The sequence below is a fragment of the Dipodomys spectabilis genome, unplaced genomic scaffold (genome assembly GCF_019054845.1).
Source record: "Dipodomys spectabilis isolate Male_0828 unplaced genomic scaffold, ASM1905484v1 ptg000266l, whole genome shotgun sequence".
NCBI classification, from domain to species: Eukaryota; Metazoa; Chordata; class Mammalia; order Rodentia; family Heteromyidae; genus Dipodomys; species Dipodomys spectabilis.
Window position 1 is genome coordinate 6,017,407 of NW_024870943.1, and position 24,744 is coordinate 6,042,150.

Genomic DNA, 24,744 nt, shown 5'->3' on the forward strand with positions numbered 1-24,744 from the left:
TTAAAAATGTGCATTTTGCCAGGTGCTGGTAGCTCACGCCTGTAATCCTAGCTACTCAGGAGGCTGAGATCTGAGGATAGCACGGGTCAAAGCCACCCTGGGCAGAAAAGTCCCTGAGACTCTTATCTCCAATGAACCACCAGAAAACTGGGCGCTATGGCTCAAGTGGTAGAGCGCTCACCTTGAGCTGCAGAGCTCAGGGACAGCACCCAGGCCCAGAGTTCAAGCTCCACAACTGACCCAAAAAAAAAGTGGGGGGGCTTTTTTTTTTCTTTTTTGTGGTACTGGGAAATGAGCCAGGCCTCAGCTCTAATATCTGCACTTCTAGCAATGTCTGACTAGAGGTAACCCTAATTTGCCAGCCATTTCATTTTTTTTAGAGGCCACACCAATGTTAAAGGAACTTAAAGACAGAAACAGTGTTCAGAGTATGGCACCCATCGCTCACTGCAATGTCCCCTCCTCTCTCTACCTGATTCCTGTCAAGTGACAGTAACAGATGGTGGGGTGAAGACACATATTCTTTCTTCTCTAACTAAACCTAGGAAATTGAAAAGCAGGAGCCTCATCTGACAATGCTCCACGTAGAGATGTACATATTTTAGATAATTAGTAATTACTGACTGGTTTACTAAATAACATGTTTAAAAGAACCTACACATTATCTTTTATAGTAAAATGGGAGCCGTAAATTCAAGTAGTACAAAAAAGATAATGCTATATAACTCAAACAGGTTTTTAAAATCAAAATGTTTCCTAAATTAGACCCTTGGGAGCTTGAAATACAAGAAGAAGCCTGCACAAAACACGCTTTCTACAGGCCCCCTATGGCTTGCATGCTAGTACACAGCAAACCACAGCAGCTACTACCGGTGCAATGCACAAAGGCTACAGGACCAGAGAGGGTGGGAGCAGGTCCTGTTTCTGGCTGTGGAAGGTATTTTTTCCTGAGCATTATTTGGTCATCACTACATTCCTGGCTCAAGTTCTCAGACCTATAATGATTGAGACCCTGCTCAAGAAGTAACTGGTAGCCGGGCGCCAGTGGCTCACATCTGTAATCCTAGCTACTCAGGAGGCTGAAATCTGAAGATTGTGGTTCAATGCCAGCCCAGGCAGGAAAAGTCTGTGAGACTCTTACCTCCAATAAACCACAAGAAAACTGGAAGTGGCGGGGCTGGGAAGGTAGCTCAGCAGTAGAGTGCATGCCTTGCAAGCATGAGGCTCTGGGTTCTATTCCTCAGCACCACATAAACAGAAAAAGCCGGAAGTGGTGCTATGGCTCCAGTGGTAGAGCGCTAGCCTTGAGCTGAAGAGCTGAGGGACAGCGCCCAGGCCCAGAGTTCAGGCCTCATGGCTGGCAAAAAAAAAAAAAAAAAAAAAACTGGAAGTGGCACTGTGGCTCAAGTGGTAGAGTGCTTGCCTTGAGCTGAAGAGCTCAGGAACAGTGCCCAGGCCCAGAGTTCAAGCCCCACGACTGACAAAAAAAAGTAACTGGAGGAAGAAGACAGACAGGACAGTAGGTCCCACAAGGTTAACTGGACAAGCTCAGGCAAGGGGCTCACTACTGTGGGTTAGGGAAGTATTCCTGAAAAAAGATAATCCCTGTGTCAGATCTCAAGGAGGACTGTCCTCCCATGTTTCTCTGTTTCAGTCATGTCTCTTGGGTTGTTTTCTTGCATTTGGTTAGGGAAGCAGGTAGCAGAACACCCAGGCAATAAGCATACAAGCAGTCCCAGAAGCAGGGTTCTCTGGGGAAGTACAATACAGCCCTAGGGAGTACTGAGTTCTCAAGGGTGCGTGGACAGCCAGGCAAAGCTGCCAGAGGCCCATACAAGATTTGTCTCTGAAGGGCCCTGTGAAGCCATGGTCCTCCAGTGCTGTTGCTGGTTATCGCTTTCTAAGTTCTGAATAACTTCAGGTTTGCAGAAAAGCTACAGATATTACAGAATTCCCATATGTCCATCATCTAGCTTCCCTTAATATTAACAGAATCACAGTATTCATCCAAACTAAGAAACAAGCTAGCCAGGTGCTGGTGGTTCACACCTGTAATCCTAGCTACTCAGGAGGCTGAGATCTGAGAATAACAATTCAAAGCCAGCCCAGGCAAGAAAGTCCATGAGACTCTGATCTCCAATGAACCACCAGAAAATCAGAAGTGGCACTGTAGCTCAAGTGGTAGAGCACTCACCTTGAACTGAATGAGCTCAGAGACAGCACCCAGGCCCAGAGTTCAAGCCTCATGACCTACCAAAAAAAAAAAGAAATAAAAGAAACAAGCTAGACATGATAATGTATACCTGTGATACCAGTACACAGGAGGCTAAGGCAGAAGGATCCTGAGTTTAAGGCCAGCCTGGGCTACATAGTGAGGCCCTACCTGAAAAAGTAAAACAAAACTAAGAACTTGGGCTGGGAATGTGGCTTAAGGGTAGCGTGCTTAGCATGCATGAAGCCCTGGGTTTGATTCCTCAGTACTACATAAAAAGAAAAAGCTGGGGGCACCAGTGGCTCACGCCTGTAATACTAGCTACTCAGGAGGCTGAGATCTGGGGATCACTGTTCAAAGCCAGCCCAGGCAGGAAAAGTTTGTGAGACTCTTATCTCCAATAAACCATTCAGAAAACTGAAAGTGGCACTGTGGCTCAAGTGGTAGAGCGCTAGCCTTGAGCTAAAGAGCTGAGGGACAGCGCCCAAGCCCAGAGTTCAAGCCCCACGACCAACAAAAGAAAAAGAAAAAGCTGGAAGTGGTGTTGCTGTAGCTCAGGTGGGACAGCACTAGCCTTGAGCACAGAAAGGCTCAGGGAAAGAGCCTAGGCCCTGAGGTTCAAGTCCTAGGACCAGAAAAAAAAAAAAGAAAGAAAGAAAGAAAAAAACTAAGAACTTTGAAAGAAAAAAAAATACTAGAAAGGTTGGGTATGTAGCTCAGTGGTAAAGCACTTGTCTAGCTGGATTCCATCCAGCACTAAAAAGGAAAAGTTAAACTAGCTTTTAGATCTGATCAGATCTTCCAAGAATTCTGTTTGGTATTCCAGTATCCAACAAGATCCTACATCCCATTCCACTTAAATCAAAGGGTTTCTGAAATTCCTCTTAGCTCATTTTGTCACGAGTCCCCCAAACTTCCCCAGCTCCCGGGAAGCAGAGGCATCCTTCCAGTGCACAAAGTTGTGAAGAAAACTAGGAGGAGGAGGACTCTAGGGAGTGTGACTGAAACACATTACATTACAACACAAAACAAACTTGGCCTATCATGCTGCTTCCACTGTGGAAGGAGAAAGAAATACAAGCATACCTGTTTGTTTCTTCAGTTCTGCTAGGAGCTAAAACCCGTTCAATCTCCATACCAGTCACCCTGAGGAGTGGAGACCCCTCAACCAATCCTCAAAACAAAATGCTATAAGCCTTACATAGGATTCAAGAGTGAAGAGAAGGGTGACTCATCTTTCCCCTAGATCTTCATGAAAGTCTCTTATTATTAGGACAGAATTCCATCACATCACCGTAATCTTTATACAGGGACTTTTCCAGCATTAGTCACAGGGTGTTTATATACATGACCTGTACACTAAACCTCCACCTCCAAAACTCCCATACCTATACAACCTTGTTGAATAATGGTCATTTCCTAGAATCAAGGATGAATACTGGAGTTGAAAGTAAAGCACCGATGGGTGCCAGGGGTTCCCGCCTGTAATCCTTGCTACTCAGGAGGCTGAGATCTGAGGATCGCAGTTCAAAGGCAGCCCGGGCAGGAAAGTCTGTGAGACTCTGATCTCCAATAAACCACTAGAAAACTAGAAGTGGCACTGTGGCTCAAGTGGTTGGGTGCTCGCCTTGAGCTAAAGAGCACAGGGACAGTGCCCAAGGCCAGAGTTCAAGCCCCACAACCAAACAAAACAAAACAAAAAAAGAAAGTAAAGCACAGCGGTAAACTTGTCTAGTATGTGTGAGGCCCTTAGTTCAATCCCCAGCACTCCATAGAAAAGAAAAATGAGAAGGATGAATTGATCCTAAGTATAAATCACTACATTGCTGATACAAACGGCAATTTTTTTTTTTCCTTGTTTTTTTCAGTTGTGAGGCTGAACTCAGCTGTCCCTGAACTTTTTCCATTCAAGGCTAGTGCTTTACCACTTTAAGCCACACTCCACTCAGTTTTCTGGAGGTAAGAGTATCACAGACTTTCCTGCCTACGCTGGCTTCAAACTGTGATCCTCAGATCTCAGCCTCCAGAGTAGCTAGGGTTACAGGCGTGAGCCATTGGCCCCTGGCCAAACTGTAATTTTTTTCTACAAATTTTAAAACACAACTGTTGGGGCTGGGAAGGTGGCTCAGTGATAGAGCGCTTGCTTTGCATGCATGAGGCCCTGTGTTCGATTCTTCAGCACCACATAAGAAAAAAGCCGGAAGTGGCACTGTGGCTCAAGTGGTAGAGCGCTAGCCTTGAACTGAAAAGCTGAGGGACAGCACCCAGGCCCAGAGTTCAGGCCCCACGACCGGACCCCAAAAAAAAAAAAAAACAACAAAAAAAACAAATAAAACACAACTGTTAGGCATGATAGCATACTATATTAACCCTAGTAAGCTGAGGCAATATGATGGACAGTTTACTGTCAGTCTAGGCTACATAGACACCCTAGTCTCAAAATAAAAACAAATAAGCAAAAAAAGCCACACACATATACACAGCTATTAACATCAGTTAACAGTGGCTATCACTGAAAGCCATAACTTAAGGAATCTTTGAACTAATATATTAGAAGCTATTTGTCAAACATGCTATCTACAGGGAGAGAGGGAAGGGGAAAAAGGATGAGAAGGGAAAGAGCAAGGAAGGGAAAAAGGAAGGGTCTCTCTTTTGTAAACCTACACTGCACTCTCTAATATTTGGGTCATTTTATTAAATCAAAAGTTTAGTTTCAGCCGGGCACCAGTGGCTCACATCTGTAATTCTAGCTACTCCGGATGCTGAGATCTGAGGATAACAGTTCAAAGCCAGCCCAAGCACCAGAAAACCGGAAGTGGTGCTGTGGCTCAAGTGGCAGAGCGCTCACTTTGAGCTACAGAGCTGAGAGACAGCACCCAGGCCCAGAGTTCAAGCCCCACCACAGACCTTAAAAAAAAAAAAAAGTTTAGTTTCTCCATCTCACTAACCATATTTCAAGTAGTGGCATGTGGCTAGTGAACAAAATTCTACCAGTCAGGGCTGGTGTCAACAAAGCCTGGGTGACATTAAATTGCACATTCCAGGCTAACTGACAAGACACACCGGTGGCCTCACAATTTCTAGGGCTCTTCCCCAAACCTAAAAGACAGGACACTTGAAGGAGACAATGAATGCTTCAAGAAGAAAAGTGAATAGGTAGAGCTGGAGGTCTGGCTCAAGTAGAAGAGTGCCAGCCAAGAGAACAAGCCAAAGAAACCAAGCAAGCACAAGGCCAAACCCCAGTACTGCAAAAGAAAAAAAGGAAATGAGTAAGTGACAAGTTTTGATTGTGTTTTGCTAATATAAGCTGAGATGAAAACTGTCTGAAATGGAAACTGCACTATAAATCTAGTAGGACCTCATTAAAAAAGAGGGAGAGGGGCTGGGAAGGTGGCTCAGTGGTAGAGTGCTTGCTTTGCATGCATGAAGCTCTGGGTTCGATTCCTCAGCATCACATAAGCAGAAAAACCTGGAAGTGGCACTGTGGCTCAAGTAGAGCACTCACCTTGAGCTGAAAAGCTGAGGGACAGCACCCAGGCCCAGAGTTCAGGCCCCACAACCAACAAAAAAAAAAAAACAAAGAGGGAGAGAGAGAAGGAGAAAATCGAACTGGAATTAACTGTCAGGTCTGGAAATCTTTAACAGGTAAACTAAACCAGGCATCAAGGGAACAAAGCAAAGAATGCACGGTGTCCATCCAAATGCCTTTTACTAGGAAGAACATTTCCCAATAATCAAAAGTCAGTATGGAAACCTTGGGCCACTAACCCCACACTAACAAAACAAGTAAACGCCTGGAAAGTAAAGGACTTTGCTGGTTCACAGGGGAAAGGAATAACATCCTGCCATATCAGGAGTAGGTTCTGAATGGTGATCCATACCAAGCAGACATGTGCCAATATCATCCTATGGGCCCATTGACTCGAGGGGAAGCAGAAAGTGCTACAAGCTGTAGGACTTAACTGCACACCCCCCAAAAAAAACCCAGGCTCCATTTTTTAACTGTCCCTGCAGCTAAACTGCTCTATCCTTTATACAGACCTTTGTCAGGTGCTCATGACAAGCTAGGCAATAGAGACTGGGTATCATGGAAAGCAAAAAGACTAAATCTTGCCAGGTGCTAGTGGCTCATGCCTATAATCCTAGCTACTCAGAAGGAGATCTGAGAATCACAGTTTGAAGCCAGCCCAAGCAAGAAAGTCCATGAGATTCTTTTTTTTTTTTTTTTGACAGTCATGGGACTTGAACTCTGGACCTGGGCGCTGTCCCTTAGCTCTTCAGCTCAAGGCTAGCTCTACCACTTGAGCCACAGCACCACTTCCAGCTTTTTCTGTCTATGTGGTTCTGAGGAATAGAACCCAGGGCCTCAAGCATGCAAGGCAAGCACTCTACCAGTGAGCCATCTACCCAGCCCCTCCATGAGATTCTTATCTCTAATTAACCACCAGAAAACTGGAAGTATAGCTGTGGCTCAAAGTGATAGGGTACTACCCTTTGGCAAAAAAGCTCTGGAATAGTACTCAGGCCTTAAGTTCAAGCCCCATGACCAAAAAAATAAATAAAAGAACAAATCTGTAGTTTCAAGAAGCAGCCAGGGACTGCACTCCTGGGAGTTGGCCAGCGGGAACAGTTGTCCACATGCAAAATACTGTACTTGGGCCTTCCTACATGCTAAGTGGAACCACTCAGATGCCCACCTGTGGGAGACTGGCTGAATCATCTAATAGGATAACATGTAAGAAATAATGAGGATGTTCCCTCTATGTAACATGGAATGGAACAACCTTCCAGGATAGTAAACAAAAAAGATGCACCTTTCAAGATGCACAATTCTTGTGCATTGTTTGTATGGGCACTAAATAAATGACTGATGTGTCTCGGAAGAGGATGGGGTGTCTGGGATCAGGGATTAGGGAGCAATACCATGGGAAGGATCCTAACCACTGTGACAAAACCATACTTACAGATCACTACGCAAAACAAGCCATTGTACCAGTGAGGAAACCCAGTAATAACAAGGTCTCAGAGGGGCACAGGACGAGCAGGAAGCCCCCAAGTCTACAACACTAAAGGACACTTACTGAGTATTCACTGGGACCTATGCATTATTTTAAGCTTCCTACATCCCTTTCCTAAATTTCACTTGCACAGTGGCCCCAAAGAAACAGTGTCAGACCCCAAGGCAGGAGAAGGTGCCTGAGGCCTTGCCTGAAGGAGCAGAGCTGGTGGGGGAAGGGGCTGGGACTCAGCCGTGACAGGCTGAGACCAGAGCTACAGGCCTATCCCGAGGCCAGAATGCCAAACAAACCTCAACAACAGCTCCCAGGCCAAGGACTTTGAGTTAATATCTACAAGTGTGATCAGCTCACTGATAAGACCCCAAACCTGCTGGGCTGTAGCTACCCTGGGGGCAGATTACAAACAGTGGAAAGACTAAGAGATACGAAGCCAATAGCTGTCCAAAATTTCACCCAGCTGTGTTGCATTTAATATGCTGCTAACTCCAACCCCAACAAGTCCATTAACCAAGCCTTTCTTTCATTCTCCCAACTAACCTAAGGCTGTTCCACATTTGGAGAGTTTTCATGTGTAACCTTGGCATTTAGTTTTCAAAAATATAAATGACTTTGGGCAGTCAGAATAGGTCTTAGCCACCTTAGGGAGGAGAGCTCAGAATAAAAATAACCTGTCCAAGGTCAGGAAATTGTAAGTAGCAAAATGACAGAGGCCTCCACCTCACCTGAGAGACCCCAGAAACTAGGGACCAAAATAACCTCGTCTCCAGGTTTCTGGCTCAGAACTATATATCTGTCATTCAACAAATACTAACTGAGCTCAGACTGACCTGTCAGGACTATTCTAGAAATAAAAAGAGGCCCAAGGGACTAGAGGTATAGCTCAATGGTAGAGTACTTATTAACAAGCATCTTGAGGTCCTGAGCTTTGTCCCCAGCTCGGGTGGGGGGGCGGGAGGGGCACAAGAGAGCTTGTCATTTTGTTTGGCTAGTTGGCTGGCTTGGTGACATAGGGAAATGGGGTTTCATGATATAGCCCAGGCTGGCCTAGAACCCTAGTCCTCAGCCTCCAGTGTACTGATTACCAGTCTTAGTGCAAACACAACTAGACCAGCCAGAATACTTTATAATTTCATCTGATGCCTAAATGTAAACGCATTCACTATGCAACTATATTCCAGGAGAGAAAAAAAAGAACCAGTCATCAAAATAAAAAGTTTCTGCACAGCTAAGGACATAGTTACTAGAGAGACAGCCAACAAACTGGGAAAAGATCTTTACCAGCAATATATTAGACAAAGGCTTAATACCCAATATATACAAAGAGCTCAAGAAACTAACCTCTCCCAAACCTAATGAACCAATCACTAAATGGACAAGGGAGCTAACTAAGGACAGTCTTCTCAGAAGAAGAGGGAATGGTAACGTTCATGATCCTGGCCATAAAGGACATACAAATCAAAACAACTCTGAGATTCCATCTCATCCCAGTAAGATTGGTCGACATTGTGAATTCAAACAACAAATGTTGGTGTCCAAGTGAGGGAAAAGGAACTCTACTGTACTGTTGGTGGGAATGCAAACTAGTATAACCACTCTGGAAAGCCATCTGGAGGTTCCTCAAAAAACTAAACATAGACTTTCCCTATAACCTAGCCATACTACTCCTGGCCATCTATCCTGAGCATCACCAGCCAGGAAATCAGGAGACCTGCACATCATGTTCATTACTGAACTATTCACAATAGCCAAGATAAGGAACAGCCCAGGTACCCCACAATAGATGAGTGGATCCAAAAAATGTGGTACCTATACACAATGGAATTTTACCCAACCATCAGAAAAATCAAAATGATGTCATTTGCAGGGAAATGGATAGAACTAGAACAAATCTTGCTAAGTGAGATAAACCACGCTCAGGGAGATAAATAGTGCATGTTCTCTCTGATAGCCAGAAGTTAGATCTAAAACATACTAGGATATGACCAATTATACAGAATTCTAGATACTCACACACAGTGAGACCAAAGGAGGATACTGTTAGGAGAGAAACACAAAGGCTCAATGCCTAAGTGCCTCTTCATATTTGTATAAAATAGTATACATACTGAAACAAACTCCAAGATATGGAAACTAAGGACTCCTTTTAAATTTTTTGATGATTCTGTCTTCTTTACCTTATGTATGGTATATTCATGTACGTATCTTAGGAGGGGGAGGGAGAGGGCACAGAACTTGAGGCAAAAGGGGCAAAAAAATGTGGCAGTGGAGCTCACTGGACATGGATGAAAGTATACTATACAACTCATGGGTGGAGACGGGAGGGAGGGACTGGGAGAGAATGAGGGAACAGAAGACACTGTTCAAAAGGAAATGTACTCATTACCTGACTCATGTCATTGTAATCCCTCTGTACATCACCTCTATAATATCAATAAAGTAAATTAATTTAAAAATAAAAAGAACCAGCTGGGCACTGGTGGCTCATATCTGTATTCCTAAGAGGCTCAGATCTAAGGATCACAGTTCAAGGCTAGCCCAGGCAGGAAAGTCCATGAGATGCTTATCCTCCAATAAACCACTAGAAAACCAGAAATGGCGCTGTGGCTCAAGTGGTAGAGCACTAGCCTTGACAAGCTGAAAAGCTGAGGGACAGCACCCAGACCAAGAGTTCAAGCCCCACGACTGACCAAAAACAAAACAAAACAAAACACCAAACAAACCAATCCTTTGGGACTAGAGGCATGGCTCAGTTGGTAGAGCATTAGCCAATGAGCAAAAGTGGCAGGTACTGAGTTTAAGTCCCAGGATCCAATCTAAATAGAGAAAGAGCCAGGCACCAGTGGCTTACACTTGTAATCTCAGAAGGCTGAGATCTGAGGATCATGGTTCAAAGCCAGCCAAGGCAGGAAAGTCTATGTGACTCTTATCTCCAATAAACCACCAGAAAACCAGAAGTAGCACTATGGTTCAAGTGGTAGAGCACTCACCCTGAGCTGAAGAGCTGAGGGACAGCACCCAGGCCCAGAGTTCAAGCCCCAATGACTGACAAAAAAAAAAAAAAAACTTGTTTCTTTGCTGGGCACTGCATTGCTCCTGCCTGTAATCCTAACTACTCAGGAGGCTGAGATCTGAGGATTGTGGTTTGAAGCCTCCGGGGGCTGCCAAGTCTGTGAGACTCTAATCTCTAATTAGCCACCAGAAAACTGGAAGTGGTGCTGTGGCTCAAAGTGGTAGAGTGTTACCCTTGTGCACAAAAGCTCAGGGATAGCACCCAGGACTTGAGTTCAACCCCCACAACTGACCAAAACAAATACAAAAAAAAAAGAAAAAGAAAACTTTATTTTTAAAAAGTTTTCTCAAAATAAGATGAAATCTGTCTTCCGAGTCAATGCATTCTTGCATTGAAATGTTTAGTCACACTTGATTCTTTATGATAAGATCAAGGAAAAGAATTGGGTCACTGGCCCTCTAAAATTTTTGCTTTCTGGTTCAGACCAAGGGTATGCCTTATATTAGCTGTAAAGGAAGAACTGTTTTTGTGTTCTAGGTAGTGTGGTTTGTATAACTAGTCCCATCCACAACCAGACACCCAATAGTGGTTGGATGGGGAAAAAAAAGAAAAATAATGTGTCCCTCTATTCTCTGAAGCTATGTGGAACTAATGTATTACTGCTTCTCTTAGTAGCTCTTAGGCTATTTAAATTATCTGAGAAAAACTAATTAAGCAGGCATTAAGTAAATCACTTAACTCTTACTAAGATTATGGCCCATAAAAAAGAAGACCTAACAAAGTGGGATGCTCCTGACTTTGATCAATGGCTCTGTCCCTTAGTACAAGCACACATGGAGGCTCCGGGCCTGAGTCAGAGCTGAGCTCTGACTGCCACCCAGGCAGGACCACTACTTCTCAGCATCTCCATGGGGCTCAAGAACAGAGGGGTCTCGGCCAGTCTGCCTCAAGCATCTGTTAGCCATGTAACCTTAGGCAGCACCATCCAGTGCCTCCTTTTCCATCCAGAAGCTGAAAACAGCACCCACCTCGGAGGGTTATATTCCAAGAAAGGAAGACAGTACTCTGTAATCTTCTGGTGATTATTATTGTTAATAGTCTTAATACTTAATTGGATTACTCTCTAAGAGTGATTGCCCTAAAGGGACTAAAGTCTGACAAATCTCTACCATTTCTACTTTCTCACTTCTCATCTCAATTAACATAATATAGCCAAACTGCAAAACAATGAACTTATTTTATCTTTTTTTTTTTTGAGGGGGAGAGAGTATTGGGGATAAATTCATTGCCTCACAGTTAAGTAGGGACTCTACCAATTCAGCTACTCTACTAAACCTCATTTTTCTTTTCTTTTTTTTGGTCGGTCGTGGGGCTTAAACTTTGGGCTTGGGCGTTGCCCCTTAGGTCTTCAGCTCAAGGCGAGCATACTACCACTTAAGCTACAGCGACACTTCTGGTTTTCTGGTAGTTAATTGGAGAGAAGAGTCTTATGGACTTTCCTGCCTTGGCTGGCTTTGAACCATGATCCTCAGATCTCAGCTTCCTTAGGAGCTAGGATTACAGGTGTGAGAAGCTAGGATTGCAGGTATGAGCTACCAGCGCTCAGCTCTACTTTTTTTTTTTTTTTTTTTTTGGGTCCGGTCGTGGGGCTTGAACTCTGGGCCTGGGCGCTGTCCCTCAGCTCTTTAGCTCAAGGCTAGCACTCTACCACTCAAGCCACAGCACCACTTCCGGCTTCTTTCTTTTTGCTTATGTGGTGCTGAGGAATCGAACCCAGGGCCTCCGGCTTGCAAGGCAAGCACTCTACCACTGAGCCACCTTCCCAGCCCAGCTCTACTTTTTTTTAATAATGAAATTAGGGAGTAGTACCAGCAGGAGGATGAGGTCTACCAAAGAGAGTGAATGAGGAAAACTAGAGTGGAAGTAGTTTGCTATGTTCTATGAAAACAGAACAAGAAACCTGTTGAAATTAGTTTTCTTTTGTGCTCATACTGGGGCTTGAACTCAAGACGTCATGCTCTTGCTAGGCTTTTTTCTCACAGCTGGTATTCTATCACTTGAACCACATCTCGAGACCAGTATTTAGCTGGCTGACAGAGTCTCATTGACTTTTCTGCTAGGCTGGTTTCAACCTGAATTCTCACATCTCAGCCTCCTTAGTAGCTAGGATTACAAGCATGGGCCACCTTATCTTGTTTTAAAAGGCAGTGGAAGTTGGGTAAGGGAAGGTGGTAAGAGGTGGTTGAGGCAGATCAGGATACATTGTATACATTTGTGAAAGTTGTTCTTTGTAACAACAAATATATGCTAATTTTTTTTTTTTTTTTGGTCAGTCATGGGGCTTGAACCCTGGGCTTGGACGCTGTCCCTGCACTCTTCAGCTCAAGGGGAGCGCTCTACCGCTTGAGCCACAATGCCACTTCCAATTTTCTAGTGATTTATTGCAATAAGAGTCTTACCGACTTTCCTGCCCAGGTTGGCTTTGAACCGCAATCCTCAGATCTCAGCCTCCTGAGTAACTAGGATTACAGGCGTGAGCCACCAGCACCCGGCTTGCTAATTATTTTTTTTTTAATAACAAAATAATTGTAGAAACTCAGGGCTAGGAATGTGGCTAAGTGGTAGAGTGCTTACCTAACATGCACAAAGCCCTGGGTTCCATTCGTCAGTACCACATCAAGGGAAAAAACTGGAAGTGGCGCTGTGGCTCAAGTGCCAGAGGACTGGCAAAATAATAATAATTGTAGAAACTCAGGGAGAAAAAAAAAGTATAGTAATTTATCCCAAATCCTCCATCAGAGGTGCCTAGTAAAAGCATTTCACCATAGTTCTTCCACTTTTTTTTGGAGGGAGGGGGTAGGTCAGCTGTGGGACTTCAACTCAGGGACCGGCTTTTTTTGCTGAGCTTTTTTGCTCAAGGCTACCACCCTACCACTTTGAGCTGCAGTGCTACTTCCAGTTTTCTGCTGGATAATTGGAAATAAAGAGTCGCACAGACTTTCCTGTCCCAGCTGGTTTCCAACTGCAATCCTCAGATCTCAGCCTCCTGAGTAGTTAGGATTACAGGCATGAGCAACCAGCGCCCAGCAGTTCTTCCATTTTTTTCCATATATATGACTTTCCATATATATAAAATACCTTGAACTCATACTATTTATGGTTCTATATCTTTCTTTTTCCCATACTTATTTATTTTGTGTGCACTTTCCCATGTCAAAAACTCTCCAAAAACATATTTTTTTAATGACTCCATACTTTTCCATATTCCCCTAAGGTTAAAATGTTCAGATGGTTTCTTTTTTTTTTCTTTCTTAAATTTATAAACATCACCATAGCTAACATTTTTAGATACAATCTTTGTTTGCATCTCTACTTCTTGATCCATGCAGATTACTGTAAGCAGAGAGTCAGGAGTGGTAGAGAACACCTGTAATCCCAGCCCTCAAGAGGCTGAGGCAGGAGGCTCTAGAATTGCAGTCCACATTGTGTGACCCTGTTTAAAAAAAAAAAAAAAAAAAGCTGGGCACTGGTGGCTCACACCTGCCCAGCTACTCAGGAGGCTGAGATCTGAGGATCATGGTTCAAAGCCAGCCCAGGCAGGAAAGTTCATAAGACTCTTACTTCCAATTAACCACCAGAAAACTGGAAGTAGTGCTGTGGCTCAAGTGGTAGAATGCTAGCCTTGAGCAAAAAAGCTCAGGAACAGCATCTAGGCCATGAGTTCAAGCCCCATGGCTGTCTAAAAACAAAACAAAATACATACACAGATTAAGTAAATCAATCTTTAAGAGAAATACAGCCTTTGAGCTATTTATAATACAGAACAAAAACAAAGTTCCAAGTTCAAACCTCAGTGCCACCAAAAAAATAAAAAGAAATCAAGCCATCACTTAAGTGTGTTGTATAAATTCTACAATAATTTCTAATGTATTAAGAATAATTACGGGGGTAGACAATTTGCTCCAGGGAAGTTAGAATGAACTTGTGACTTTGAAATTATGTAATCATTTAATCACAATCAAAAAAAAAAAGAACCTCGGGGAAGGGAGGGAGGGAGGGGATGGTAGGGGGAAAACAATGGAGGGGGTAACAATGTTCAAGAGGAAGTGTACTCATTACCTCACTCATGTAACTGTAACCCTCTGTATAGTAGCTTTACAATAAAATAAAATAAAAAAAAAAAAAAAAAAGAATAATTATGGGATGCTGGGAAGGTGGCTCAGTGGTAGAGTGCTTGCCTTGCATGCATGAGGCCCTGGCTTCGATTCCTCAGCACCACATAAGCAAAAAAAAAAAAAAAAAAAAAGCCAGAAGTGGCGCTGTGGCTCAAGTAGTAGAGCGCTAGCCTTGAGCTGAAGAGCTGAGGGACAGCGCCCAGGCCCAGAGTTCAGGCCCCATGACCGGACCAAAAAAAAAAAAAAGATTTCCAATCTTGGCTGGAGGTGTGGCTCAGCAGAAGTGATCACAAAGGCCAGTTCTCACTAACTTCCTCACAAACTTAGTAGGCACTTTTGAAAAATTAAGACCTAGAGGTACTTTTTAGTACCAGGCATTTTGGCTCACTATTTTCAGTGAGATGAAAGCCATTCTAGCTGAAGATGCAGATTTCAAAATCTAATAATCTTGTATTAATGCAGTGCTGATTTTCATTTGTACACAATCAATTTGTTACTGAACAAAGAAGCCTTTTTAATTACCTATGGCAATTAACAGTGATTTTCCTTTGTCTCATTCCTATGTAGCACAGGCTGTAAGAGAAGTCATAGTGTTGACCTTTCTTTTAAACAGAGATGGGAAAAAGAACTGATGCAACTGTACATGCAACTTTTAAATTTTTTACCCTTCAGAAGGCTATTAATTGTAGCCTGTAATCCTAGCTACTCAGGAGGCTGAGATTTGAGGATCGAAGTACAAAGTCAGCCTGAGCAGGAAAGTCCGTGAGATGCTTATCTTCAATTAACCACCAGAAAACCAGTAGTGGCGCTGTGGCTCAAGTGGTAGAATACTATCCTCGAACTGAAGAGCTGAGGGGCAGCGGCCAGGCCCAGAGTTCAAGCCCCACAACTGACAAAAAAAAAAACAAAACTACTCATTATAACTGAGCACCACAAAAATAATTTAAGGAGCAAAGTGTTTTTCTATCCAGACACCTATACATTTCTATGTAATTTTTAATTTTAATGACTTTGTTTTAATTTTTATTTACTTCTAGAAGTGCTATTACTTAGCATGTGTGAGGTCCTGAATTCAATCCCAAGTCTCATCTGCAGCACCAAAAGCACTCTCAATTAGAAGCTAACCAAATACTTTTCTATTTGCCAAAGAAAATACAGATGTAAGGAGTCATTACATAACCAAACATTCTAATTCATTTAGTCTACTTTCCTTTATTTTTTTTTTTTTTTGGTCGGTCATAGGGCTTGAACTTAGGGCCAAGGAACTGTCCCTGAACTCTTCTGCTCAATGGTAGTGCTCTATCACTTTAAGCCACAGCTCCATCTCTAGCTTTTTTTATTTTTTGGGGGGGTAGTTAATTGGAGATAAGAGTCTCACAGACTTTCCTACTGGACTATCTTTGAACCACAATCCTCAGATCTCAGCCTCCTGAGTAGCTAGGATTACAGGCGTGTGCCTCTGGTACCAGGCTCTATTTTACTTTTACATAGTTTTGTTACACCTAGATTTGAACCTACGTCAGGAAAAAATGTCCAACTTTTCTAATGTACTTGCTAGAAAGATAAGCCAAAACTTATGACTATAGTTTTGTGAGGATTTTTTGGTGCCAGTCCTGGGGCTTAAACTCTGGGCACTGCCCCTGAACTTCTTTTTGCTCAAGGCTAGAGCCCTACCATTTGAGCCACAGCTCCAGCTTTTTTTTTTTTTTTAAGTTTATTGGAGATAGGTATCTCATTGGGCTTTCCTGCCCAAGCTGACCCTCCTGGGTAGCTAAGATTACAGGCATGAGCCACTGATGCACAGCATGACTGTAGGTATTTTTCAAAGCACCATGATATGGAGCCTACAATGAGTTCAGTCTCTAAAGATGACATCATTAAGACTGTTAATATGGGACTGCCAGCCATCAATGAGACTAGTCTACTCCACACTTCATTCCTTCACACTTTAATACATAATTATCTACAGAATATAAAATCCTTAAAAGGATGAACCATATCTTATTTGATACCCTAGACACACATGGGTTCCTAATACCATCCTACCACTCATTGAGCTTTTCAGCCTGGCCACGACACTAGTGATGCAGAAGGAATGGGACTCAATGCCAGCCAGGAGGGTTGCCCTCCAAACATCTAGAGCCTGAGAACAACCATTAAGAGTTGGTATACAACCTCCAAGATGAGGCTTTGGCACCTGTTAGGTGCAGTGGGGCCAACATTCATGTGGTCAAGGCATTCCACACCAGGGTCCTCATCCTCAGGAGTCTCCTATGCAGACAAGATAATCAAGGGCTGCTAGCTATAAAGGAAAGCAGAGTGGGAGCCAACTAGGATGGGAGTTTCTCCAGCATTTTTTTTATACTGTGAGAAGTTGCCTCTCAAGTGTTCAAATCCAGTTACTAACTTACTACAGTGACCAGAGAAAGACACCATCTCCAAGTAAGACAGCAGAGCCCCAAGGACAGAAGAGGCATGAAGGCCTCCAGAGGAATCATGCAGGCCAGTATGGGCCAGCTGCTGCACACTCCACAATGTGCCATGTGCCCTTCCATGGGGAAGACAAAGCACACAGTGATGTCTGGCTATTTTCAGCACAAGTAATCATGACTTTCTGTGAGGATGCTTCATGGCTTAAAGTAACTGGTTTTATGCTATGGTATCAACTGAATAGCTTTCTCACTATCAGAGAAGCAAATAAAAACTTGATTGACAGACACCAAGTTAGTCTCCAAAAAATGTTATATCAAAAATTAAACAGAAATTAACTTACGGGAAGATGAACACGAATGATTTGTTTGCATTGCTTAATACCACCAACTCAAGTGCCATTCAGACCAGTGCAATTTGAGAACCTCGGTCAACAATGACTCAGCTTGAAAAATTTCCATATAGTGTTGAAGAGGTGGGTAATTTTAGTTATGTAGCTAACACAACCTGGAAAGCCCATCCTCCCAAATTGTAGACTAATTTCTATGTGAATGGTTGAGAAAGAGACAATGTTTATTTTATAACAAAAAAAAATATCCAAGGTAATCTGGTTTACTTTCCTCTAGATCTCCCTACCCCCTAGGAAGAGCCCTGTGGAAATTCTATGTGACTGGATTTGACAAGGACATGGCGTGTGACCTAGGACAAAAAGAACCTACCATCGGGCTGGACAGCACAGTAGACTGCAGGCTAGCAACATGAAACCCAGAGAGGAGAAGCAATTTGTCCTAACTAATTAGGACAAGGGCTAGACAGAAGGCAGGCCCTTGCCCCATGCCCAGTGTTCTTCGCCTCCACAGGAGCCTGCCACAGTGCTCCAGGCAAGCCTTGCACTTCCCGGCCTGCCAATGAGGAGTCCAGATTTGGCAATGATTTTCAAACTAAGCTCCAGGAAACCCAAGGAGCCAAAAGAGGCATTTCTACTAGTTACCTTCCCTCTTCCAAGCAAAGACTCTCAAAAACATTTTTTTTACTTATTTTACATATGAAATACAGAAAAGAAATTTTAAACAACTGGACAGAATGATCAGCCAAATGTCACAAGGACTATGTCAATTCACACTGCTTAGAACACCAGGCGATTGATGACAATAGTCATGACACTTCAGATGCAGGCCAGTAAGAGGCTAAATGCCTCAGGAGAACACAGCCGACCAAAGGCAGAAAGCAGAGCAGACTATAGATGGAGGCTCAGAGCCCCTCCCACCTCCTGTACCTCCATCTGTGTGGACCCCCAGTGCTTCCTCATCAAACACACTGACCCAACACACTCATGAGGCTGTAGCTCATGTGTCATGTGTGCAAGCCTCACCTCCCACACTGTCCCTTCCCAAAAGTCACCATCAGGCCCAGGGATCTGTGTCCAACAATTTCCAACTTCTTCCATTTGTCTGGTATGAAAAGGAAGGACTATCTTTGGATTTGTTATTGTCAGATGGTCATGACTTTACCATGTTAAGAAGCAGGCTCAGGGGAAGGTAACAAGGACATAGCCAAAAAATATTTTTTTTTTTTTGCAGGGGGAAGAGGAGGAGGAAAAGGAGGAAAAGAGATGAGGTTCAAGAAGGGGGAGGGGGGGAAGGGGAGAAGAAAGAGGGTGGTGGCAAAGAAGCTTTGATTAGACCAGTTTCTAAGTCTAGCCCTTGAAGATATGTTACTAGGTTAAAAAGTGTCATCTACTACCACTGCCTGCTCCACACCCCACCCCAACTGGCACCCAAACTGCTCCAGAAGCCCAAGGCTACCACCTCACATTTCTGTAGCACCAAAGTCCATCACAAAAGTAAATGTCAGGGCTGGGAAGAGAACTTCGTGGCCATCAGAGAAATCTGCTTGTCTCTCTCTGGAACATCAGCTACCAGCTTAGGAAGAAAAACTAGCTCTTTGTTCTTGTTGTCTCCTCTTCCTATTATGTAAACTTAGGCTCTGGGCATGCAGAAACTTTTGATGCTGTCAGTGATATTAAAACTGAGGAACACAAATCTAAGCAACACTACATCCACTATTGTTTCTACTCTTAATTAGTTGTTACCTCCACATTAAGAATAAAAAACAATTATATCAACAAAGGGAGTACAAACTCTAAAATAAATTCACATGAAACCAAAGATTCACCACAGGAAATAAACCAAAATTCTTTACATCTATAACAATGAAAACACATGCCATCTATAGCTCATAAAAATCATAGACGCCACTAGCCAGAAAATTTAAATTTCTAGGATTAGGGAAGTGATTTAAAGGTAGAACATCTGGTTAGATTGTGAAAGGTTCTGAGTTTGATCCCAGGACCAAGAGGAAAAAGAAAAGAAAACTTAATAGTGAGGTGCCAGTGGGTTGCACCTGAAATCCTAGCTACTCAGGAGACTGAGTGAGATCTAAAGATAGAGGTTCCAAGCCTCAATCGGCAGGGAAGTCCTTGAGACTCTGATCTCCAATTAGCCACCAAAAAAGCCAGAAGTGGAGCTGTGGCTCAAGTGGTGGTGTGCTAGCCTTGAGGAAAAAGGCTCAGGGACTGCTTCTAGGCCCTGAGTCCTGAGTCCTGAGTTCAAGCCCTAATACTAGCACAAAAGAAAGGGGGGGAAAAGTGAGAACAGTCATACAGATCTTCTACCCAGTACCCTTCACTGTCTCATATACAATGCCCTAACATCTGATGAGTCAATAGTCCAATTCTGTAGATGACAGTCAATGTTTTTTATTCCAAATGTATTCACACAGAACTATTTCTAAATAAGTGCTGAAATAAACAATTTGATCATTGCTCTCTTAAGAAAGACTTTCCAGTAAATGTTCCTTCACAGCTGGATAGCTGCTTTAATATCCAATTGCCCTAGGCCACAGGGGGAAAAAAATCAAGCTATTGATTTACTTAATAAAATAAATAAATAAATCTAGAACATGCTAAAGATCCCTTCATAAGTGAAGGAAGGAAGCTGGTTGGTTTGCTTTTCTGCACAAACCATCTCTACCTCTGAATGAATTTCCTAAACCCCACACTCTATCCCAAGACCATTGATGAGAACAGCCCAGGAAAGGTGGTAAAGGCACAGTGCACAGACATGACCAAATTCACTACTCAGTCCATTCAGGCACCCCAGAGCACCCCAACTTGTGCCTCAAAATGTCTGGGGAATGTCAGGGCCCACTCACACCGGCTTTGGATATCAATAAGCAGGAGAACCCAGAGGGAGTTTTCCCACAGGCATGAGGCTCCGGTGACTATGAATGCCTGCAATACCAGAGGGCAGGAATCTGACTGATACTTGGCACTCTCTCTCCACAAACAACTTAAAATTGCTTTCTAAACCCAAGCCCTGACCGTTTGGAAGCTGGAGCACAGGGGGCAGAGGTGAAAAAGAAATAAACCCATCCTGCCCAGCCCCTCCCCCGAGGTCACAGTGCAAACCAAAGGCCATTAGGGGAGGCAAGACTACTGCTTTTGTAGGGCCAAAGCAGTAAACAGCAAGCATGGCCATAACCCCGTGGGAGCAGGAGAACTTGAGAACTGGCATTTCCCTCACCAGAGGTAAAACAAGAACATGACTTGTCAGCTGGAGAAAAAACAAAAAGCCCACTCCTAAGTCCTCCCAAGAGGAGGGGGGCCGGGCTGGAGGAGGAAGAGGAGAGAGGACACAACTGTCTCTCTGCAATACTCAGAGAAGGGAGGGAGGTGAGAATGAGGATAAAGAGCTGTGGGCAGCTGCAACCCCCTTTCCAAAGGACACAAAGCTGCAAGGCCCAGAGACCTGAAGGGGGAGCAAATACAGCACAGGGAAAAAGGGACACCTGAACCAGCTCAACCCTCCACCCTCCACCAACCTTAGTACAAGTGAGAGCAGTAACCAATCCCCATCTATTTACCAGATCTCACAGATCCCCTGGGGACAAAATCCGGAGAGAATCTGCAGCCTGGATCGGCGCCTAGAGAACCCAGGGCCCAGACTAGCCCCTTTCTTCCAGAGCTGGGGCTGAGGGCTGAGAAGCAGGAGCGGAGACAGACATGCCTGAACCCGGGAAGCCCTCAATGGGAATGGGCGGGCCACCAGAGGAGAGCACAGGGAGGCAAGTCTGATGGGAGAGGAACCTGACAGGACATGGAGGGGGAAGGAAGACAAGGTGAGGAAGGAAACATGCCGGGGAGGAATGGAAAGCAATGGGCATCCATCAGAGAACTGAGGCAGTGCCAAGAAGGGGAGGGGTAATGAGGAGGTTCATGGCAGAACTAGGGGGAAGAGGACTCAAAAGAGGGGCAAAAGACAGCAATTGAGGAGCACAAATACAAAAAAGTGGGGGGCAGAACTGAATGGAAATGGGAGGGACAAAGTCAGATGGTGAACTTAGAGCGGAGAGGGGCAGAGGTAGAACACAGTTCTAAGACCAGTGCTACAGAGGATCACTTCAAGAGGTGCAGCAATAGGAAAGTTAAAAATGGGTCAAAACATAGGCAGGCAAGTGGACAGCTGGGGAGAGGAGGTAGTGAGGGAACACTAAACAAACAGGAGGGGGCTGAGCAGAGCTAACCAGAGAGAAGGGCAGGTGTGTGAGCCCTATCCAGGAGCAGACCTACCAGAGGCAGAAGGAGAAGGGGGTGGGCTGGGATGCAGTTTACAGCAGGTACAGGGTGAGTTTAGGGGCAAGTCTGAGAAGGGCTACCAGAAGGGGAGAGGATGGAAGCAAAAGGGGGGCAGCAGCAGGTTCTAGACAGAAAGGAGAGGAGGTAAATGAATGGAGCCGCCCGGAGGAGGGCCAAAATGAAGGTGCAGAGGAGAGGACGGCGCAGAGGATACCGGGCAGAGCTAGGCTAAGGGAGACTGAGTGGGGAGAGAGGTCAGGTAAGCGATGGCAGAAAGGTCAGCGTTTACAGGGTCCGAGCAGGGGGAGGGAGTCCTACCCCGGTAGGCAGAGGCTGAAAGCCAGCAGGCCCCGGAGGCATCGCACAGCAGATGTGAGATCCAGCAAGGAAGGGGTAGCAGAACTGAAAGGCAGAAGGGTCTGGAAACGTGGAAAGGGCCCGACTGGCAAAACGGGAGCCAGAGCTGGGAAGGGAGGAAGCCGACCACGGTGCATCCAAGTCCGACCAGGGTGGGAAAGCAGCAGAGGAGCACCCCGGGGGTGCAGCGGGTTCTGCCAATAGGCCGGGATCAGAAACACACAGGGCAACTGGGCCCAAGAGGGAGACGGAATTAAGTCCAAGGGAAATTCCCAGGAACAAGAGACTGGCACTCAACCCAGGTCTGAATGGATCTCCAAGGAGGTAGAACGCAGGTCCTAAAGGGACAGCTCCTGGGTGGGGGGGGGGGGGAGTGCAACAGGCTCAGGGAACAGGAATAATAGCAGACAGATCAAAGAAGGGGGCTGCGACCGAGCCTCATGAAAGAGGGAGAGCAGGGTCATCTCCAGAGTGGGCGCCAGAATTAAGGGGGTGCAGCCGGAGGGGTGACCGCGGAGGAGGAGGAGGTGGGTCCGAGGAGTACTGCGGGGGCCCCGGAGGGACGAAGCGTATTACGCGGGGAAGAGGGAAACGGAGCGGGGGGGGGGGGGTGGTGAGGGGAGTGGGGGGAATAGAATTGGAATCGGGGTAGCTGAATTCGGGGAGGCCCTGAGACGGACACCGAGATCCCAAGGCGTCGGGGGTTGGGGACGGGCGTGGGGACGGCCGGGCTGCGGTGGTCAGGGGCCGGTCCGCGCGGCAGGCGGGCCACGCAGGCCGGGAGCCCCGGCGCCGATCGGAGGGGACGGCCGGGCCCGGGGCGCCGGGGGGGTGGGGGCGCTCCCTCCCCTCCCCCTCCGGCTCCTCCATTGTTCGCGGGCTCGGGGCCCCGTCGTCCCCGCCTCCCCCCCCCTCCTTGGACCCCGCATTGGGGCGGCGCCCGGCCTCGCCGCCTGGGTCCCGCGAGCTCGCGCACTCACCAGCTGCGCGCCCTCAGCGTGGCCCGGGCTTCCAAGATCCCGGCCTTGGCGACGGCGGCCCCGGCGCCATGTTCCCCTGCTCCTCGTCCAGCGGCGGCTGAGGCGGCGGCGGCGGCGGCGGCGGCGGCGGCGGGGGGCCGGGCGGACCCTCCCTCGCGGGCTCCCTCCTCCTCCGCCTCCTCCACCTCCTCCTCCCGCCGCGCCGCGGCTCTCCCTCGGGGCGGGGGGGCGGGGAGGGGAAGGGGGGAGGGGCGGGAACCAGGGGGAGGGCGGACCAGCCTCGCTCTCTCGCTCGCTCCCTCCCTCCTTCACTCCCTCCCGCGCAATGGCGACGGGCGCCTCCTTCCTTCAGCCGCCGCTCCCGCGCGCGCGACCCCCGCGCTACTGCGCGTGCGCGGCGCGAGGACCGTTGCAGGGGGAGCGCGCGGACGGGGGGGGGGGGGGGCGGGAGCTGTGTGTGAAGGATAACGGCCCCCCGGGCGCGCGCCGCAGTCAGGATGACCCAACGCGTGAAGACCAAGTCGCGAGGGAGGGGGGGAGTGCACGCTGCAAGAACGGGCGCGGAGGGTGAAGTGCGCGTGCGCGCCCCCCCTCCAAGAAAATGCCGCTACTGCGGCGGTCGCGGCGCGCGAGACACAGCGCGAGGAGACACCCACGAATAAGCCGCGGCGGGGGGGGGGGGGGGGGGGGGGGAGGAGGAGAGAGAGTCGGCACGTGCGCATGCGCTGTAGGGAATGCCAGCCGGCGCGGCTGGCAGGCGCAAAACAGAGGGAGTGGCCCGCGGGAGCGCGCCCGAAGCCACCGAGCCCCGGCCTCGAGCTGCCTCCCAGAGAAAGCCAGAGCAGAGGCTTGGCCCAGCTCTCGAGGGGGAAGCGAAGGGCGCGATCCCGCTCGCGCGGGACCTAGCCAGCCAATGAGACGCAAGAGGGGGGTGGGCTTGCAGCTTCAGCCGCAGCCCCCGGGATAACGGAGTAGGACACTGAAGGGGCGACGTAGCGTGGGGCAGTGAGGCGGGGCTGGGAAGGAGGGAGCGCACCAGCGGAGGCGTTGATTGGTTAGCGAGAGGAGGCATGGTCCGCTTTAGACCAATCCAAGACGTGCCATCTATGGTCCCGGAAGAAGGGGCGGGGCTAGAGAGCGCGTGCTCCTTCGCCGGGCAGTGAAGAAAATCTGTAGGCAATGTGCGTTGGTTACAAGTTGCTCCTGGTTCCATGAGCGTTTGATCCTAGGCGGAAGAAAGACTGGTCCAATTCTGCGCTCAGCCTTGACCACCAAATCAGCCTTGTGCAAATTAATGCAAATCAAATGTCATTTGAGGGGCTGGGAGGGTGGCTTAGTGGTTGAGGGCTTGCCTAGCGTGCATGAAGTCCTGGGTTCGATTCCTCAGGACCACATAAACAGAAAAAGCCAGAAGTGGTGCTGTGACTTAGGTGGTAGAAGCAAAAAGAAACAAAAAGAAGCTCAGGAACAGTGCTCAGGCCCTGAATTCAAGCCCCAGCACTGGGGCAAAATGTCATTTGAGGGGATGGTAGGTCACCGCTGTAACCCTCGACACCCCTGGGATTCCCGCGGAAGTATGGATTATGGAAGATGAGCTTTCCAGGCGCCAACACTAAAATTTGTGGAATGCATGAAAAAAGCCTGTTTCCTATTCCTGTTTTGTATTTCTTTCCTCCTTGGTATTTACCTCTACAAAATGGGGTGGTGATTTTCCCTTTCTCAAAGCATTGATTAGATAATTAAAGTTCAAATAAGCCTGGCGCTGATGGCTCACACCTACAATCCTAGCTACTCAGAAGGCTGAGAACTGAGGATCATGGTTCAAAGCCAGCCCAGCCAGAAAAGTCCCCTTGAGACTCTTATGTCCAATTAGCCACTCAAAAACCGAAAATAGTGCTGTGGCTCAAGTGGTAGAGAGCTAGCTTT

The 24,744-nt window shown here is 46.6% G+C and overlaps 1 protein-coding gene across 1 annotated transcript in view; it reads right to left on the reverse strand.

Moving 5' to 3' along the window:
• Positions 1–22,969, reverse strand: part of Arhgap35 (Rho GTPase activating protein 35) — an 83,170-nt gene extending 60,201 nt beyond the window's left edge. Inside the window, exon 1 of the mRNA XM_042700313.1 lies at positions 22,819–22,969. The gene's annotated coding sequence lies outside the window, so the exon portion shown is untranslated. The remainder of the gene's footprint in view (positions 1–22,818) is intronic.
• Positions 22,970–24,744: the final 1,775 nt, after the last annotated feature.